Source organism: Lissotriton helveticus, chromosome 3_1 (genome assembly GCF_964261635.1).
Source record: "Lissotriton helveticus chromosome 3_1, aLisHel1.1, whole genome shotgun sequence".
Classification (NCBI taxonomy): domain Eukaryota; kingdom Metazoa; phylum Chordata; class Amphibia; order Caudata; family Salamandridae; genus Lissotriton; species Lissotriton helveticus.
This window is the reverse complement of record NC_136061.1, coordinates 1,470,134,179-1,470,155,621: the sequence shown is the minus strand read 5'-3', so window position 1 is coordinate 1,470,155,621 and position 21,443 is coordinate 1,470,134,179.

The window sequence follows — 21,443 nt, the reverse complement described above, 5'->3', positions numbered from 1 at the left end:
TGGGGGTTTATTACATGCAGTTTTCTTCTGGTCCAGGGTTGTTACAACGTCATTCTTAAGCAGAGATCTAGCACTCCCTCCCACTCCTCCTGTCCCAGTAGAATCTCCTTCTGCCGCTATCCTGGCAGTGGTTATGATCTCACTTGCCAACCCCCCAACCTGCACAAAATCGCTCAGGGTCAGTGTTGTTGTTAGCAACATATTCATCTCTAGAAGCCAACCTTCACGGAGCAGGGGATCTGAAGCCTCTGTTATTGTTGATTGGTCTTGAAGACAATCTAGTCCAAGACTCTCCTGTAGTGTCTGCTCTGGTCCAGTTTTGTGAGTTCCTCTGCAGTCTGTTTTGGCTCCCAGCTGTATTTCCTGGCTTCTCTGAAACAGATCAGTCACTGAGGGGGAGGCCAGACGCAGCTTTCCCGCCATCCAGCCTCTTACCCTCTTCTCTGGGGGTTGCTCGCCATGCTGAGTCTGCATCTGCCGCCCGCACCCGGGCGCTGTCTCCGCCAGACTCTCCGAGTCGTGCTCTGCTGCAAGTCTGCTCCGTGCCTATCAAGCTTTTCCTGGCTTGAAGGATCCTCCGATTCCTGCATTTTTTGACCCTATTTCCATGGGGAGCCAATTCAATCCACTGCAGTCCGTACAGGGTAAGTGCGCAATTGCAAATTGCTTTAAAATGTACTGCCTTAATCTGACCCAATTCACCCACACACAGCAACTCCAAGGGCGGGTTTTAATTTTGGGGGACATCAATTCTCTATATTCCACCTCCTGGTTATTCAGGTGTCATCACAGATCGCCTGTAGTTACTATTACAACCTTTTGGTCATTGTGCTGCTGAAGGCCTCCTAAGCGGCCACCATCTTGCTTCCACCCCAAACCAGCCAGGATTGCCATCAACCCCGAGTTCTGCCCCTTAGGTGGAATTTTTAAGCTTGTGTCATAGGTCAGGCCATGGCTTATTGCTGGTGCCTATAAAAGAAACCTAAAGGTAGCAGACATACATTTCCTTCTGTGGCCAAAGATTGTCCATGCTGAAAAAGAACACACTTAGCAACTAAAGGATATCTAAAGTTTATTATTATACAATCTCCACAAGAGTGGCCCAACCCAGTACACTCGGTGAACCATCAAGATATTGTGGCAATCCCAAAAGGAGAAATTTGAGTGGCCAGCTAGCCAGTGACACACTTTATTCTTGAGCTGTACATAGGACTCTGTTCTAGAATTCTCCAGTTTATGAACATTCAGAAGTACAAGTGGAAGCTTTCAGGGGATAAATTAATATATGAATGAGAGTTGCTGGGACAGGTATTAAAATCAGAGTTTACACAAGGGAGGTTACAATCCCGAGGGCTAGTTACCCAATCCAGAGAGTTAGTGGCGAGGCACCTCGCAGGAGCTCCAACAGCAGCTGTTTGGATGGAATTTCAGACTGAAACTGGAATTTCCCAGGGCACAATAGGTTCAGGAATAGGTATGCCTGCTGAGGGAGTAGCAGAATTTGCCTTGATGTCCAGGCCCTCTGTGCCCAGGCTAAAGCTAAAGACCCTGGTCACTGCAGCTTCAGTTTTATCAAGCCTGTCAGTCAGAGGCACACAGCAGTTTATGAAGATGACTACAAGCTACCTTAAAGTAAGGAACCTAAGTTGAGACTTCTAGAATGCCAGAGCGTCTGTCTTCCAAGACAATGGGCGAGTCTGCCGGCCACTTTCCCCTGCTGTATCACAGGCCTGCTTGCTACCTTGACTGAAGCCCACTGCCAGGAACATTACTGTGGGATTCCTTGTTAGTTCCCGAAACAGAAGAATGCGGTGAGGTGCCTGCAGATGTGATTGAGATTGCCAGCATTGCATACGTGCTATTACTCCACGGCTGCCGCCACGCCCTGCCGGCTGTGCTCCGCTGCTGCACAGATTGCTCTGCCGCAAATGTGTCCTGAATCTGCCCATGCTAATTGGTGATCCCCATTGGGGGCTCTAAATGTACGGTACATGGTGCACGCCATTACCTGCAGACTGGTGGCGGTGTTCCATCCATCGGGGAGCCCTGCAAGAGGTGCAGCCATGCGGCACATCGGCCTGGTTTTTCGCGTGGTTCGGGCGCTGATGGGGTGGCACACCCGATGATCCCAATGGGCCCCTGAGTGTGTACCTATCTGCACCCTTTGCTTAGAACTGTCTCTGAGCGGCAGCCCCTATCCACGTCTGCAGCGCTTTCTGAACTGCTGCTTCACCAGTGGGGACTCTGCTGTGGGCTGATTGCCGCACCACCTGCACGTGCCTTGGGGGGGCCTCATCTCAGCCCGGCCAGACGGTACTGCTGGTGCCCCTTCCTTGCACACTCAGATCTCTGTCATAGCGGTGCACTGCAGTTGGGACCCTACGCTGCTGGTGAGGCATTATCCTGGGTAATGTGGGTCTGAGTTTCATCACCTGCCTGGACTCACACACATTCTGATTCTACACGGGATTTCTGCGTAGCTGCACAACATACTTGCCCCCACCTGGAATACTCTTTAGTGGCATCGACACCTGGTTGGGCTTCAGCGCACTGTCTTCAGATTAACCCTGGGCGGAGAACTACGCTCCGTTCGCCAAGTTTGCGAATTTTCGGCAACTTCGCAGCGAGCGCCAAGTTGTCGACTACTTCGCAATGTACAGCGTAGCATATTAGTTTTTCTTCCTCGCGCGCTCAACAGCATTCTCGCGTGCGCGATAATGACTTACAGTGGTTCTGCGTTCGCTTTCTCGCTTTTCTCTCCCGGTCGCGTTCGCTACAATGCTTGGAATCCGGCCGCACAATCCCATGCGACTGTGAGAACGCGATAATGTCATTCGGACGTGCGAACAGGTCATTAGGACGCGCGATCCTCCTTGCACCGCCATGTTGGTAAGATCGCGTTTCCGAACACGCAGAAACTGCAATCTGGCACACAATATCTCTCAAGCATGTTAAAATCTTCTCAAAAATGTTCATTTTGCTCAGGAAAACCCCTCAGGTTGTGGTTTGGATGTATTTTTTTGGCCTAGGAGTCCTCTTTTTGTTTCTACTCTTTTTTTCAAGAGAAAGAAAGTGCCCCTGAGTCTCCAACTTCCTGTTCCTGTCCACCAGGCTCCTCCCAGTGCTTTGTCCATGTGGTGTTCACTTTCATTTGGATTTGGAGCTGGAAGGATCACTCTTTGTGTATGTCTGCTGCATCATAGCATTTAATTGGATTTATTGAGGAATTTTGGATTTGAACTTTTCTTTTACAAGTAAGTTTGAGAATTGGTGTACTGTAAATGTTTGTTTGGTTTGTGTTTTTTTAACGACAATTTTCTGTGCTTCTCAATCTTTCTTAAAAATTATTATTGAGGGAGGCCTGTACTTTCATGAGGGGCCAACTTGTATGTGTTTGAAAATTCATCCAGTAGGCCTAGAGGTACCCACGGGTACACCCATGTTTCTGTGGTGTCTGTAAAACATCATGGATGGCATTGGATTTAATTGCATACTCTGTTGTAGTGGAATTAATTTTTTTTTAGTAAAATTAGGTAACCCTAGTAGTTCATGTAGTTAGTGTGGGCCTGCTTGAGTTCATTTACTTTCTGTGGGTGGCTTGGCCAGGTGGTGGCGGCCATTTTGTGTTTGTAGCCACTGTGTTTTTGCCATAGGCCTCCAAGCTTGTGACCTACTCTGCCAGTAGGCCCAAGGGTACTACTAGAGTTCTCATCATGGGTGCATGAAAGTTGTTCAACTGTTATTGGGGTGTTTAAGTTGTAAGTGTAACATCATGTAGGTCATAGATGGCTTTGGATTGATTAGCAAAATGTGTTTTTGGTGTTGAATTGCAGGTTTGGGTGTGTGTTGAATAATATGGCTTTTTCTGTGCACTAGGTAACCCTAGAATTCAGCTCGCATAGTTTTGGTAACTTTGCACAGTGCGACAACGCGACCTTACAGTTTTTGTCTTCTTCGGGCGCTCAATGTAAGTGCTCGGGCATGCGATAATGACGTTTTGTACAGTTCGCGCTGCCGAACACGCCGAATTTGCATTCTCGCGAGCAATATGTCTCGAGTTGCCTAAAACCTTCCCGAAAATGTTGATGCTGTTCATTTAGCTAAAGAAACTCCTCAGGTTGTCATTTGCTTGTTGTTTTTGGAGCATGGACCACTTACTGTTTCTGTCCTCTATGTACTTTGTTGTTTGAGGGTGGCCTGACCATGTGGGTGGCGGAGCGGACCATTTTGTCAAGCCAAGCATTGTCCTTTTGCCATAGGCATGTAATGTCTGTCTTCTCTTTCTTTTCATGTTGTTGGGGGTGGCCAGGCCATGTGGGGGCGGCCATTTTGTGTGACCTTCCATCGTGCTTTAGTTTTTTTGTCGCAGGCCTACAAACTTGTGTTTTCTTCTGCCAGTAGGCCTAGAGTCCCAGAGGTAGTCAGCGGGGATGCTTGATGTAGTGGTTTCCATTTTGTCTGTTGAATTTAACATCTTTTAGGGCATGGGTGGCAATGCATTGAATTTTCAAATGTGGTGTTTGGGGTGTAGTTAACTGTCTGGGTGTAAACTGTAAATGCCTTTGTTGTTTGTGTTGTTGTGTAACTTTCAAACCTTTTAGCCATGGGGATTTTCTTTTTTGCATTAAGCTGTGATGTGTAACAGGCATCCTCCTTTTTCTGGCCATAGAGGGATATAGGCCTGCTTGAGTTTATTGTTTTCTGGCCTTTACCCATGTACCTGTGATGAGAGTGCCCATGTGGAGCTGTGGTGGTAGTAGTAGTGTGCTGTTTTGTTTTTGACAAATTGGCCTGTGTCTTGCCATTGTTCCTGTTGGCTTACTACTGTTCACATCCCCATTGCTATCTGCTGCAGGTCACTGATGCTGCATCCATCCGAAATGATGCACAAATTAAGGATAAACAAAATCCACTTCCACTACATTTGCATTTTAGTTCTTTGCTATTCTTACTCTTACTGAGTGTACTAATACTTCTAGTAGTAATTAAAATTAAAGCTAAAAAAAATCCACATTCGACTGATGTTATTCTGCCTTCTTTGCTTGTAGGTGCACAAAAGACTGAAGAGGAGGTGTCTGTCATCATTCATTGCCTGTTCTACTGCCAGACGGACGTCCTTCTGTACTACGTCACGTGTGGTGTGACTAACCCGACCAGACATCATTCTCAGCAACTTGTGCAACTGAGTGCTGCTGCTGACATCTGAAGAAGATGGGCCCAAAGAAAGCAGGTACCAGGTCCTGCAAGACCAAGAAAGTTGCTGAGAAGAAGAAGGAAGAACAGAAGAAGGAAGTGACACTTTAATCTGGTGTTGACACGAAAACCTTTTTTGGGAGAAAAAAAAAGTACGCCTGCAACAGCAGTGACCGGGGTCCAAGCTGGGGCCAGCACCTCTGCATCAGTGGGCCCAAGCCACCAACCCAGGCCCAAGCAGATGAGTGGGGAAGAGGTAGCCAGCCTAATGGTGGAAAGCAGTGATACTGAGCCTGACCTGAACTTATCGCTATCTCTAAGTAGTACACATTCCACGCAAGAGGAAACCCAGCAGAAAAGTGGTGAACAACAACCACCGCCCGCAATAGTAGATGTTCAACCTGAGCCACCGCCCGCAATAGTAGTTGTTCAACAACCACCGCCCGCAATAGTAGATGCTCAATGAAAAGAACAACCACAACCACCACCTGCAATAGTAGTTGTTCCACAACCATCGCCCGCAATAGTAGATGTTCAACGAAATCAACAACCACAACCACCGCCTGCAATAGTTGTTGTTCAAGAACCACCACCGGAAATAGTAGTTGTTGTTCCTCCCGAAGTAGGGGCAGTTCAGGAAATTGAGCCTGATGCAGAGCAAGAAGAGGAAGCACCTCATGCAGGAGATCTATTGTTTTCCAAATCCCCACCAAGGAAAGGGAGGGTTAGTCCATCGAGTTCTTCGCCAAGCATCCCTTCTGATGATCTTGATCTCAATTGGGAGCCACAACAATCTGAGCATGAGAGGGAGAGACATCCCAAGAAGACCAGGCTAGAGAAAAGGAAGGTTCCAGGTAGCCTACCACTTATGGAGTGCGATGTTGAACAGCCGGATAATGATGGTGATGACGAGTCAGACCCAGTCATCACAAGCATTACTCCTGGCCCTGAGGACATGGAGCCCAAGATTTTAACCCTAGCGAGAATGGCTGCGACTAGGGATGTAGCACGCATACCACCAACACAGGCCACACCAAAACTACCTCCAGCTTCCATTTTTACATTTGAACAGAGCCAGCAGCGTCCTACATCCAGCACAAGTTCCACCTCAGCAGAAGTAGGTGTGGTACTACTGCACAGCCACATAGTGAAATTCAACACACAACCTCCAGTTCATCTGGCATTGGAAGTGGCACCTCTAGCAGGAGACAAAAGTTTAGCTCCCCAGTGTGGGACTTCTTTACAGTTAGCGCAAATGAGGAGAACATTGCTATATGCTCCGTTTGTCATTCCTCTGTTAGTCGTGGTAAGCTTGGTACAAACTATGGTACCGGAGGCCAAATGACCCATACGAAAAAACACCACGCAATCAAGTGGGAGGACCACCTACGTAGCATAAAAGCAGGAAACATTAATGTTGTTGGGGAAGCCGTAGAAGGTCCACGGGTCGAACAGGAAGAAGAGGGAGACATTCTATCTGGTAGTGGTACACTAGGTACCCCTGTCCCCAGCACTGCAGTGGTAGATCCCACATCCTCCGCATCAGCAACATCTCAGTGGCACCAGAGTAAGAGTAACCCGGAGACACCAAGGAGTACAGGTGCGAAGTCTGCGACGTGAAGTACTGCATCGAGAATAACTGAAAGAAATACCAAGCAGCGTACCATTATTAGCATGTTTTGTCAGGAGGGAAAGTACGAACGCAACCACCCAATAGCACGTTTGTACAATGCTAAGCTTGCTAAAATGTTAGCACTGGACCTTTTCCCTTTTTCTTTTGTTGAAGGGGTGGGTTTTCTGGAATTTGTGACAACCCTCTGCCCAAAATGGAATGTTCCCAGCCGCTACTATTTTGCCAGAGTTGCAGTTCCAGCACCTCACCACGACGTGCTGGAATTGCTTGGAAAAGCCTTGCAGCAGAGTGCTGTGCATACTATCCACCTGACAACAGACATGTGGACCAGTTGCCAAGCCACTGCTCTTTTTCAGGTGTTAGAGACAAGATATCTGCAGGCATTGACACTGCTGAGATTTTTAATGATACTCGCAGACATTCTACTGTAGCCATGTTTGCTATGGAGAAATCGCATACTGCTGCAAACATTTTGGATGAGTTTAACAGCAAGGTCTTTGAATGGCTGCGACCAAGAGGCCTTACCATTGGTTCTGTTGCCACCGACTATGGCAGTAATGTAGTAAAGGCCAGGGAAAATGGTCGTTATTTCAGGGTCCCGTGTTTGGCACACTGCATTAACATTGTGGTTCAAGACTTTCTGAAAAATGAAAGCAAAGTCAGCAACTTACTGACCATTTGCAGAAGAATCTGCACGCATTTCAACCATTCTTTTAAAGCCCGGAAGCAGCTACGGGTTATTCAACGTGAGTATAAAATGCCAGTCAAAGCACTCATCCAGGAGGTACCAACACGTTGGAACTCTACTTATTACATGCTTGCTCGGCTGTTTGAGCAGTACGTACCACTTAATGCTTATGTCATGACAATGACAAGAAGATCAGGGGATCCAACTGTTATTAAAGCCATGACAGTTGAGACGTTGCAATGGGACCTCATTAAATGCCTGACAGAGATGCTACTTCCTTTTGAGGTCTTCACACTTGCAGTCAGCAGGGAGGACTGTACTATGGGCCAAGCTATCCCATTATCGTACTTGCTAGAGCAAGAGCTGAAGGAGGTGTCTGAAACATACCAAGGTGTTGAAGGAAAACTTGAAGCATGTAATTTGGCGAAGGCCTTAACTGGCCGCTTATCTGAGAATACAAGGATTCAAAATAAGATTGTGTCACATCAACATTACATTACTGCCACAATTTTGGATCCACGGTACAAATTATTTGTGAACAGTAATGAAGTAATTCCTTTTTCAGAAGGGGGTGTTGCCAAGTACAAAACTGTAATAGCCGAGGAAGCCACTGATTTAGAAAATGAACGGCTCTCAATTAGAGGCCTGCCAGTGCCAGCCCAGGACAGTGCAAGTACTACTGAGCATCCTACAGAGTCAAGTTCTTCTTCACAGCATATGAGCAGTGCGTTTGCTTCCCAGCAGTCACCAACACAACCAATAACAACAACCGCACCAACAGGATCTGATTCATCAGACACAAGCAAAAAAATAGCTGCTAGGTTTCTACAGAAAGGGATGGGTAAGTCCGTTGCTGTCGCAAAGCAAAAAGAGGACGAGCAAACCCGAGCACCAATGAACATTGAGCGGTTGGTCCAGGCCTATCTGGATGACACAACAGAGGTGTTCATGGAGCAAAGTCCATTGGTGTATTGGTATAGGACAAGAAACCAATAGCCAGTGCTCAGCAGGCTGGCGATAAAGTATCTAGCTTGCCCTGTTGCAAGTGTCTCTTCTGAGCGTGTTTTCAGTGCTGCTGGTGCCATTGTAACTGTGAAAAGGACCAGTCTCTCGCCCAAAAGCGTGGAGAGGTTAACTATGATCAAAATGAATCAGCACTTCATACCACCAGAGTGACCAGACTACAAAATACGTGAATCAGAGCTGGAAGAGGAGAGCGAGTCGGAAGACATAACTAGTGGGTTACATGACCTACTTCTGTCAGAAGAACCACCAGGGTTTGAGGACGAGCTCCTCTTCCCTGACAACTAGGCTTTTAAATTGTTACATTCTCCCTTCCTTTATTTCTCCCTTCCTTATTTGTGTGTATCTGTCTTTCTGGCTCAAACTTCAAAACCAACACCATCTTCCTTTCTCTTTTAATTACCTACTGGAGTTGGACATCTGAGCATTTACTGTGCACTCCACTCATCAGAGTCCTGCTCCATTTTCCTGACTCACCCTAAATACATTTCCATCTTGCCATACATTGGATGGAGATAGACAATAGTGCAATAATGTAGCCTCTAACAGTCCCTCCATAACAAGTGAAACGTACGTGACTATAGCCATCTTCTGTTTTGTTTCCAATCTGAAATGCATCACTGTCTTAAGGCTATACCTCTGTCTGCAGGCATACACAACTCTTCAATGTCAGAACTTGAGCAGGGCTCCAAAATTAAAGTAAACTCGTCATCACTTTCAGAAGGCTCTGCTGCATCTGTGATCTGACAGCCACAAAGAAGAGAAAGACAGGTATATGAAATGAATGATGTCATACATTGCATTGGATGCTTGCTGACTCAGTGACCACTGCGCCTTTCAGTAGGCCGATGGCTTCTTCCAGCCGCTACCTGCTCCTGCCGATCCTGCTGGGACTCCCGCCCGCCTGCTCCTGCCGCCGCTGCCCTCCCTGCACCCGAGCGACCCAGCCTCAGCTGAGCCGCACAGCCGCCAGTTTTTCCCGCCGCTGACCCCCTGCGGCCCCGCCCACCACCAGCCCATTGGCCGCCCCGCTCCCGCCAACCCAGCTGACCTGCCCTCCCGTCCCCCTACTTATGACGCCCCCTGAGCGACCGCGCAGCGGACGCGTGCAGCGGGAGCACGGAAGGTGCGCCAAAGGTAAGCCCGTCTGCGCCCGTCCGCGCCTGGACCGCGCCCAGTGTCAGGACCCCTGTCTCCCGCAGACACCAGCCCACCCGCCGGACCTACAACGCCACCGAACTCTACGCACTCAACGTCGGCCGAATCCCGGGCTGCTGTCGAGCCACCCCGAGACGCACCAACGGACCCTTCTGCTGCCACTCCTGCAAGTTCACCTGCATCCGGACCTGCACTACACCAGCACCGACCAAGCGGAGCACCAGCAGCAACCACCTCAAGTGCATCCTGCTCAACACCCGCTCCATCCACAGACACGCCGTCGAGCTCTGGAACCTGCTCGACACCACAGCCCCAGACGTCGCCTTCCTCACGGAAACCTGGATGAACGCCTCCTCAGCGCCTGACATCGCCATCGCCATCCCGGACGGCTACAAGATCATCCGGAGGGACCGTGTCAACCAGACAGGAGGAGGCATCGCCATCATCCACAGGAACACCATCCCCATCACGACCAACACCGACGACACCCTCGCACCCGCCGAACACCTACACTTCCAGATCCACATCAACCCGAAGACCACCCTCAGAGGCACCCACATCTACAGACCCCCAGGACCACGCACACAATTCAGCGAAGACATCGCCGACGTCATCAGCCCGCATGCCCTCCTTTCCACTGACTACATCCTCCTCGGGGACCTCAACTTCCACCTGGAGAACAACAATGACCTCAACACCACCACCCTGCTGGACAACCTCGCCAACCTCGGTCTCAAGCAGCTGGTGACCACCCCCACCCACTACGCCGGACACACACTTGACCCCGTGTTCTCATCCAGCAAGGACATCACCTTCAGCCACGCCACCGGACTCCACTGGACGGACCACAGCTGCATCCACTTCAGCTTCAGAAGGACCACGATCCACCACCACCAACAACAGGTTGCACGCAGAAGCTGGAACAAGATCACAGCCGACCAGCTCGCGACCTCCCTGAGCATGAACCCTCCCACCAACGCAACTAACCCAAGCCAGGCGGCCACCAACCTCACGAAGTGGATCAGCAACTGCGCAGATGACCTCGCCCCTCTGAAGACCCCGCCTAGCAGACCTGGCAGCAAGAAAGCCCCATGGTTCACCGACGAACTCAAGAGCTCCAAGAAGAACTGCCGAGCACTCGAGAAAGCCTGGCGCAGAGACCCAACACCGAACAACATGACTGCCCTCAAGCTCGCCACCCGAAAACACCACCAACTGATCCACGCCACCAAGAAAACTGCATTCAAGGAACGACTGGACAACAACGCACACAACAGCAAGGAACTCTTCAACATCGTTAAAGAGCTCTCCAACCCCAACGCCGGAAACAACGACATCACCCCTTTGCAAGACCTCTGCAACTCCCTAGCCTCCTACTTCCACAACAAGATCGCGGACATACACAACAGCTTCAGCACTCAACCGACGCACGCCACGACGGAACCACCGCCCCCCACCACCACCCTCCGCGCCTGGACCCCGATCAGCACCGAAGACACCATCCGCACGATGAACTCCATCCACTCCGGATCTCCGACCGACCCCTGCCCTCACCACATCTTCAACAAGGCCGACGCTGTCATCGCACCCCACCTGCGGGACATCATCAACACCTCCTTCAACACCGCTACCTTCCCGGAGAGCTGGAAGCACGCCGAACTCAGCGCTCTACTAAAGAAGCCATCAGCCGACCCCACCGACCTCAAGAACTACCGCCCCATCTCGCTGCTCCCGTTTCCTGCAAAAGTCATCGAGAAGACCGTCAACAAGCAGCTGGCCGCCTTCCTCGAGACGAACGGATCCCTCAACCTCTCGCAGTCCGGCTTCCGGGCCAACCACAGCACCGAGACCGCCCTGATCGCAGCCACCGATGACATCCGAGCCCTGCTCGACAACGGAGAAACAGCGGCCCTCATCCTCCTAGACCTCCCTGCGGCCTTCGACACTGTCTGCCACCGTACCCTAGTGCGGCGCCTCAGCAACGTCGGAATCCAGGAGAAGGCACTGGAATGGATCATCTCATTCCTCGCCGGAAGGACACAGAGAGTCCGCCTCCCCCGTTCAGATCAGAAGCCACCGAAGTCATCTGCGGCGTTCCCCAAGGCTCCTCGCTCAGCCCAACCCTCTTCAACGTCTACATGAGCCCCCTCGCAGCCATCGCACGCCAACACAACCTCAACATCATCTCCTACGCCGACGACACCCAGCTGATCCTCTCCCTCACCAACGACACCGCCAGAGCCAACCTACACGAAGGGATGACAGACGTAGCCAAGGGGATGATGAACAGCCGCCTGAAACTGAATTCGGACAAGACGGAAGTCCTCATCCTGGGATCTTCACCCTCCGCCTGGGACAACTCCTGGTGGCCCCCCGCCCTGGGCAGCGCACCCAAACCAACAGACCACGCATGCAACCTGGGCTTCATCCTGGACTCCTCCCTCACCATGACCAGACAAGTCAACGCCGTCTCCTCGTCGTGCTTCAACATCCTGCGCATGCTACGTAAGATCTTCCTGTGGATCCCCACCGAGACCAGGAAGACGGTCACCCAGGCCCTCGTCACCAGCCGTCTGGACTACGGCAACTCCCTCTATGCCGGAACCACCGCCAAACTCCAGAAGAGACTCCAGCGGATTCAGAACGCCTCTGCACGACTCATCGTGGACATCCCCCGACGCAGCCACATCTCCGGACACCTGAGAGATCTGCACTGGCTCTCGGTCAACAAGAGAATCACCTTCCGTCTCCTCACCCACGCACACAAAGCCCTACACAACCAAGGCCCAGGATACCTCAACAGCCGCCTCAACTTCTACGCCCCCACATGCCATCTTCAATCGACCGGCCATGCCCTCGCCTCCGTCCCCCGCATCCGAAGAGCCACCACAGGAGGAAGATCCTTCTCCTACCTGGCCGCCAAGACTTGGAACTCCCTCCCAACCCACCTCCGCCTGACCCAGGACCACCTTGCCTTCAGGAAGCAGCTCAAGACCTGGCTGTTCGAGCAGTAACGGACCCCCCCTCCCCTAGCGCCTTTAGACCCTCCGGGTGAGTAGTGCGCTATATAAATGCTTCGATTGATTGATTGATTGAAATGTGCATGAAGTAGAACTATACTAGTAGTTTAATATAATAACAAAGTACTTGTGTCTCAAGTGGTGGTCAATGTTTCCATGTTGTTTAATAATATGTATCCAATTGTACTCCTACTACTGCAGGTGCAGTCTGGACTTAATCGTAGTCACTCACTACAGACTGAGTTGCTGTTGGTGGTCTGTTGGAGAACACGTATACGTGCCACACTGGATGATGATGATGACCACCATACCTTCTTTGCACGCGGTCAGTCAGTTTAATCTGAGATGATTGATGGAATATGTTCAGGAAGTGGAATACAAGGTAAACACACAACCAATCAACAAGAACCACAGCAGACCTAGACTACATGTGTGTGCAGTGGTGGAATAGAATAGTGGTATGATTGACTGACATTGGTGCATTGATTTAATCACTAGTTTTGGAAAATGCTAGGTTGCTGTCTATGCCTTTTGTCTGAAACTGTGAAAAAGTAGGTAAATGGAGTGTGGGCCACAGACTCACGGCCCGGTGTTGTGGTGACTCACGGCCCGGTGTTGTGGTGTGGCCCTGTAACTGTTCTGTGCTGGCTCCTATCTTGTTGTTCTGCTGTGCAACTAGAATAGTAGAGTTAATCAATGTATCCAAGCAGCCTCAGTCTGAAAATCTTCTCGCTCAAGAGTCTTGTCTTTTTTGCACTACAACGTAATTGATTTTTATGTTTTCATTCAGTTAACTTATTTTGTAATACCCCATTTCTTCTTTCATCAACACTTACAGGCCGGCCTTTCACCCAGCGCTATTATACGTGGAGCAACAACTCACACGTACCTTACCAATCTTCCTCATCATCCAGCCAGAGGCACCCAAGAATGATATTCAGTCACAGTGTCCATGGAAGGGAGGACAAAGATGAATGACGAGATACAACTACACATTTGGCCCTGGATAATACATTAACTTTAGTATCATTTTCATATTTTTCTTTGATTCCTTTTTCCTCTTCATTTATTTTACACTTGTGTTTGGTAATTGATTGTTCACTTAAACTATCTCTTAATTTTCTTTGCTAGCTTTCAGCCAGCTACATCAGGTATTACGGTTTCTCAGAGGGCATACAGCCTAGGCAAAAGTCATATTCATAATATCATATATAAGAAATACTTTCTTTGAATTGTGTAGTAGTAGTTAAGTAATTATACCACTTATTATTAACCATCAAGTTAATAATAAACCTTCATCATGCATCCATTTTGTTTTTCTTTCTTGACTTTACATTTATTGGGTAGTAGTGGATCATCAATCATCGTCTTCATTGTTTTGCTTTTGTTGTCTCCATGCGTACTGTTTTTCTTTGTCAAACCTTTCTCCAAACCCCCGTTCCCATCCATTCATCAAACTCTAACCCTCTTTCCCCGGGCTGAGTGGTTTTATATTGAGGTGTGATGTTACTACGTTAAACCTACACCAACAATTGATCACACGCTTGCTGGGGCAGAAGTGGTGAAAGCAACACTAATGAAATCAAGTCAACGAGGCAGGGCAAGGATCTTCTTCTGCTTGCCCACCCAAGCTCACTTTATGTACTAGTGTACAAGGCAATTAATTTCCCAAAGTGACCCAACGAATAAATGTAAATATTTGCTGGCATTGTTTGAATTTAATTTTAGAACATTTAAGTTTACGATTTGTATTATGTTTTAATGACTCCAACGCAACTACAGTTATCTTCTTGTACTTGGCAGTCCCCGACACCATTATTGTCTTTGAGTTCGTTTAGCAGTTGCAATATTGTTTGTATTTTTTTGTCAGTATTATGTACTGTAATTTTCTACTTCTCCCACATTCTCTCTCAGGCAAATGACTGTCTCTTTGTTTTTGTTTGCCAATGCTAGTGCCAGTTTCTAGTCTACTACTACCATCACACAACCACGGCATATTCTCCGTTGTCTTGGGAAACCATGCAGCCCTTGCGGTGCCAAACTTAATCATCATCAATCACAGGTAAGAAGAGAAGTTTGCCGGGAGGTATAATGGAGGAGAGGCTGGTAGTACTAATAGGACAAATATAACTGAGTGAGGGGTACCGCATCTATCTGTTTGCATGTTACACGTGTGGTCAATTAATAAAGTATTTCAATCAAACACTGGCCGCTGCCCTGCATCTAGAGTAAACCTTGTGACGTACAACAGTAACCCCACCACAAAACAATATCATATGTGTAAGTTGAAAATAAATAACATTTATTCATGTAAAAAATATCCTCCTAGTCCTCCTATCCCACCCCTATCCCCACCCTAACCCCAACCAATGTCCAAGTCCAAAGAATGTCCCACAAAAATAACCCCAACACCCAATTCCCACCCACCAACAAAAGTATTAAAAAAGGGGCAAATCAACAGGGTCCATTACAATTGGCGGGCTTTGAGGTGTTTGTCCACTATTATCTTGATGTGCTCCTCTAATTGGTCCTCCAGCTTGGCCACCCGGAGGAGAAGTTGTTGCCGAAATGCACGGCACCTACATTTGCATCCATGCTGTGAGGGGGTGGCAGATGTTAAATGCCGGCGGTGAGCGGCTGCCCGGCCGCGGCGCCATACTCCTGCAGGTGGGGCCTTGCTGGGGCCAGACGCATTGGAAGAGGCAGCAGCTGCTGCCGCCGCCTCTTCCTCCTCCTCCTCGGCCACAGCTCCAGCTTGCGGTACTCCTCCACAATGGCCTGCAGTTTCCATTGCCGGGCCCTGGCTGCCAACTCCTTCCGTGATGGTTTTTGGGAAGGAGTATGAGTATCTATAAAAAAAGAAACAGAATTGTAACTGAAACTCTTCAAAATTAATTCAACAGTACATTGTGGCATAGTAGCACTACCAAGCGCAGTACATACAATTGGTGTCCACTTTTAGTATCTATCTAATCTATCCTCCTGCTTCCCTTGCCTGTAGTATTTGTTGATGTTTTTTCCGGCATTATACTTGCCCTAGTACTATGGGTGGACTTGAGTACACAGAAGAACACCAATCTTTTTTGTATCTCCTTTTATATTTTCAAAGTAAGACTCTGCTTCCAGTGACAGTCTCCACCTATGATGAATACAATACATTTAGGGGGCATCCACCCATTAAAAGTAAATGTCTATCATTCTTTATTATCGCCTTAGCTGGTTTCACTTTCACCAGCAACCGCCCATGCGTCCACTCCTTCCTTACCTTAGGTTTCATTGACACAAACTCCGCTCATGATTCTTGCTATCCACTATATCCATGCACCCATATTGTTTTGCCCTACCAGGCCTGCTTTTTCTTTCACCTTCCAGTTCTACCCATCCTTCAACAACCCATGCATCTGATTCATATCAGCCACGTGCATGAACCTTCCAAAGTATCCTTCTATGGTAGTTAGTCTTATTATTACATCTCTTTAGTCCTTCCTCCTTCCACCCTAGTTCACTTCTTTCCCTTTTTGTTCAACACATCCCTCAAGGTTATCTGATCTGACTTTTAGTCTTCTCCATAACTTTCACAGCTGAGTTGGAGTCTGATAGAAGAGGCCTTGTTTACTCAACTCACACTGGTAATGCTGCAAAGGGTGCCTTCTTCAACCATTGTATATTGTCGAGTACAACTTCAAATTCATACTTTCTTAATAAGTCTCATAGCACAGTGAGGGAAATGTTCCTCTTCCACCTAGTAATGCAAATAAGTAATGAATATAACTTACCACCGCCCACCGCTGAAGTTTCCTCCCCCACTGATGCTCCTGCAGGTGCCGCAGCCACTGTCCCCTCCTGGATGGCCTATTTTACTCGTTGTACTTTTTTCACCAGGAAGGAAGATTGAGAAAACAGGTACGTACAACAAAAATCGTTGTAACTAGTCCAAATTGCGTCCTACTGTACAGCAGTCACATTAGACAGAGTTTAGTTTTAATTTATTAGATGGTCCCTAAGGTCATCTAATCTCTACTCCTACTTTAGTATTTGGAAAGTTTGCCTGAGCCATATAACCATTTTAGATCCGGGTCTACTGCTTTGCCCATGTTACCTCGCAGCTTGTTGCACAGTAAGAAAGACACCTTTGAGGCCACATGAGGGTTGCATACAACTAAAGAGGTTGACAAACCAGTATTGTTAGTTCCTTTTGCTTATCCATAATGTTGAACTTTTTGCCATGACTGCTAAAAACTGGCATAGTTGTATTCAATGTCTAACGTGCAACATTTTTCTCATAGGCAGATGAGAAGATTGCCTTCTACGAACCAGAGATTTTCAGAGCTTTCGAAAGATGCATGTGTAAGCAGTTTACGTTCAACGGTGAGGGGTCTCCCACCATTCACACATTTCTCTATCGTGCACTAGATGTACAAAATGTATAGTATTTAATCTTCTTCATTTTGCATGGTGGAGCAGGATGTTTTTCATGGAAATACTTACAAGTTACAACAATACAAAGCTTGTTATTAAAAAAATAAAGTTTTTGAACTTGCACATAGACTCTGTGGTATATTTTGAGTGTCTGGGGTGTTGTGGACTGAAACGAGTGAGTGAGCGAAAGGGTGTTCTTCTGTTCTGGGTTGTGTAATAAAAGCATTGGGTATATATATATCTAACTATCTTCGTGTGGGGGTCGGGAGTGGGACAAATGACTATGACTGAGACACTTAGGTAGGTAGACGGTCATTGGATTGTGGGTTCTTCTGACTGAGTTCTGTGACTAAGGTGTAAGGTGTAAGTAAGGTCCAACCTCCCTATCACCAACATCAACATCCTATTTTCTTGTGCATAGTTCTGTATGTGCATGTGCAGAGAATAATAACCACAACAGTAGTAGTAGTATACTAACCAACCAAAAATTAGTAGGCACACATCTGGTTGTGCATTTTGTTGGTGGGAATTGACAAAGACTAGAGATTACAGAGGACAACGCAAAAGACAGGAGTGGACCCAGTGGCTACAGCTATTCTATCGCAGCTTTATTCAAAAGAATACCTTAACTAAAGAGTGGCCAACAGGGCAACCTTAGTTACACACAGTCTAATAGTAGTAGCACAGAGAGTCATAGGGCAGAGGCAGTTTGAAGGAACTGAAAGTCAGGGATGGCATTGGATACCCAAAATTTGGAAAACAAATTGAAGACCAAAGAAGGTTTTGCTAACTTTGAATTAGGAAGGAGGCTTAATAGGTTGGAAAAAATTAGGTGCGTTAAAAAGTTAGGGAAATATAATTGTTAATAATATAAGCACTGTAGGACTTACTGGGGCCAGCAGCAGGATCCTCGGTAGAGGAGCGCTACTCTCGTGGTTGTCCCGCCAACTCGGACCCCGTCTTCTTGCCCCTGGGTGGTGCTGATCATGTAAGATATAATAAAGAAAGAGAAACATTAAGTGCTGTGAAACAAAGACATCATTCAAAAATCCTCTCAAACATTTTAGGAAACGACAATTCCAATAAAATTGACTTTGAAGTATAAATGACTACTGGCTTGCAGGATTCACAGACCGTCTACTTATAGAAAACTAATCAAATGTTCCATAAATATTTTGATTGCAGAATAGAATATACTAACGAAGCCAGCACCACCTGACCTACACCACCTATTCTAGAATCCAGACGGGCCAATTGTTCAGTAAGTCGGCATTTCCATTTTATTTTTGCCCGCAAACATGCATAGATGAGATGGAGGACACATGCATAAATTTGTGCATAACGGAATTGTTGGTTGCTTGCGTCATATGAACTGCTACTGACTGACGTGATCATGCTATTGCTGCTAAGCCTACCACTCAGTAAACAAACTTCAAACCGGTTCTATGGAGGGGTGGGATAAATAAGAACTAAGCATTCAGTGACAGAGGAGGCGTCATGCAAACCGTTAAAAAAATATGAACTAATACTATCCATCCACACTATTTCACTAAAGGACAATGTAAGGACTAGACTCCAGCAATAGCATTAACTAACTTCAGTTCTCTAAAAACTCTAACATCAATAATCACCAGCCCAAGGTAGCGCAAAGTTACAAACCAGTAAGAGAAGTGGCGAGCAGAACCTGTGTCATACAATAACAGAAGATTTTGAGACGGAATTGATCTGCAATGTAACTAAGCGCACCAGTAATCGTGTTACTTATTCGTCCAAGAATTATACACAATACTTATACTACTATATTATATATAAAATTATTAATATTACTAGCTACTCACCAAGCCCCACGACCTCGACACCTAGCAGCTCCAACAGGTCCTGCTCCCTGTCCAGAATGTCTGCCCACGGGTGGGCCAGCTGCTGGTGGGTGCGCCGGATATCCGAGAGATGGTAGACTGCCCGGCGCACCTTCAGCAACTGGCAGTGACGCTCCTCTGGGAGGTAACCGGAGCCTGGCCTGCCGCCTGCTGTCAAGGTCAAGGGGAGGTGGCGCTGGATGAAAAAAACCAGGGCGGCCACCTCCGCCTCCCCGAAAAGATTCCGGGCATGCACCCCTGCTGGTCTCATTCTGCCGAAAGGCAGCCGGCTCTTGGGCGCAGGCGCCTTGCCCTTCGAGCCGGTTCTGCTGCTCCCCTTTGCCATGGTTCTGGGGTGGAGGTGGAGGTGGAAGAAGAAAAGTTAGAACAAAAGGAAAAAAAGTTAGGGGGAAGAAGTAGGAGCTTAAATAGAGAAGTAAAATAAAACAGTAGAAAAGTTTTAAAAAAAGGTAGAAAAGTAGAAATAAAATGCAAAATATAAACTTAGGGACAGAGAGAGATAGATGATCAGTAAAAAAAGTAAGAAAAACTGTGAAAATAGGTAAAGATTGCACAGATATAAGGTGGATAGAAAACTAGGCCCAGAACCATAGCATAGAGTGTGAACAACAATATGGCCGCGCCCATCGCGACCCTGTGGGTAAGTTTGCGCGCGATTTCACACGAACACGCACTTTGTCAGCGTGAACAAGTAGTTGTGTGCCCGAACAAGACGTGCACCACGCGAACACGTTATAGGCGACCCGGAAGAGGAAATAGGGGACGCGAGCGGGCGGGACAATTGAAAAAACAAGATGGCCGCACCCATAGCCCACCACATGGGTAAGGTCGCATGCTACAATCCCCCGAACACGCAGACAGCGCCCCGAACACGCACAACACGCTCCCGAGCAAGAAAAACGGCTCGCGAGCGGGTCCACCAAGCTACTACCCACGCATGCGAAGCTTGCGAAGCTTGCGTAGTGCAAGAACATCTTCGCGTAGCTTCGCGTAGCGCGACTACGTGTACTACGCCCAGCGTTACTTCAGATGCCGCCCCCGCCCTCCGGGGCCGGCAGTGTTGTCTCACGGGTACGCCCCCTCCAGCCACACTTGTGTTGTAGCCATATCTGTCACACATTGGAGGTTACTCTGCGGCGACATGCCATTCAACTTAAGGGCATACTAACCTCTTGTTCCACTTCTTGCACTCAACAGGCGGATTTCTGTAATTGACTCTGGCCATCTCGGCAGGTACTGCCACTAAATGTCCAGACTTTCACTTCACTGTGACATCTCCTCTTCCAGGTGGTGACTTCAGTGCATTAAACGGCTTGGCCTCATTCAACCTATCCTCCAGAGAGCTCCTCGGCGGGAGAACCCCCCTCTGCTGCGCCTCCTCCTGCACACACAGTACATTACTTTTGTGCAGAATGGGGAAACCGGATGGCCGCCAGCTCAGGCTCACCCTTGACATCAAAAAGGCCGCTACACAGTCTAACTCGGCTGAATCCGGACAGACTGGTAATAAACATTCGCAGACGCAGTTACCGACCGGTCCCAGAGGATGAAGTCAAAACCTTGCTCTTGGCTATGCAACATAGCCTTACTGATCTTTCAGGGAAGATGGACTCCATTAACAGCCGCCTAGATTTCCTCATCCAGAAGGTGGATAAGCACGACGGGCAGTTAAAAGAGGCAGAACGGCGTATTTCAGACAATGAAGATGCCACCTTCCAGATGCAGCAACAGGTGTCACAAAAGGACAAGTTGTTCAAAGTCATTGCGGCCAAGAATGAGGACCTTGAAGCTCGCAGTCGCCTGAATAATATCTGACTCATAAGTATTCCTGAGAGCACTAATACAGGCCGCATGGAGGACTTCATAGAGTGCCTCCTGACAGACACCTTCGGAGCAGAGACCTTCTCATCGCAACTCATAGTGGAACTGGCACATTGCTCCTTGGGTCCCCGACCTCCTCCAGGCGGCAATCCACGTTCCATTGTGGTTCGTCTCCTGAACTATCGAGATCGGGATACTGCGCTCAGAAAGGCACAAGAGCGGAAATCGCTGCACTTTGAGGGCAACAAATTCACGATCTAACCTGACTTTACTGTCGCGGTTCAGAAGGCGCAGCGCAAGTTCCTGCCAGGCAAGCCAAAACTACGTGAAGCTTAAGTTGAATATGCCCTCATGTACCCGGCACGGCTGTGGTTTAATTATCAAGGCAAACCCACTCTATGTGCCAATCCGCAACAAGTGGAGGACTTCCTCATGACTATCAAGAGAAGATCGCCGCATCGAGATACTAGAGACCATGCTTCTAGATCTCCAGCCCCTACAGTGAGCTAACCTGAGCAGTGGACACTAACGTCTTGGGATTCAGTTTTGGACCTAGCCCCTTTTCACATTGACTGCCGCACTCTGCTCACGCGCAGGCGGGACTTTCGTTG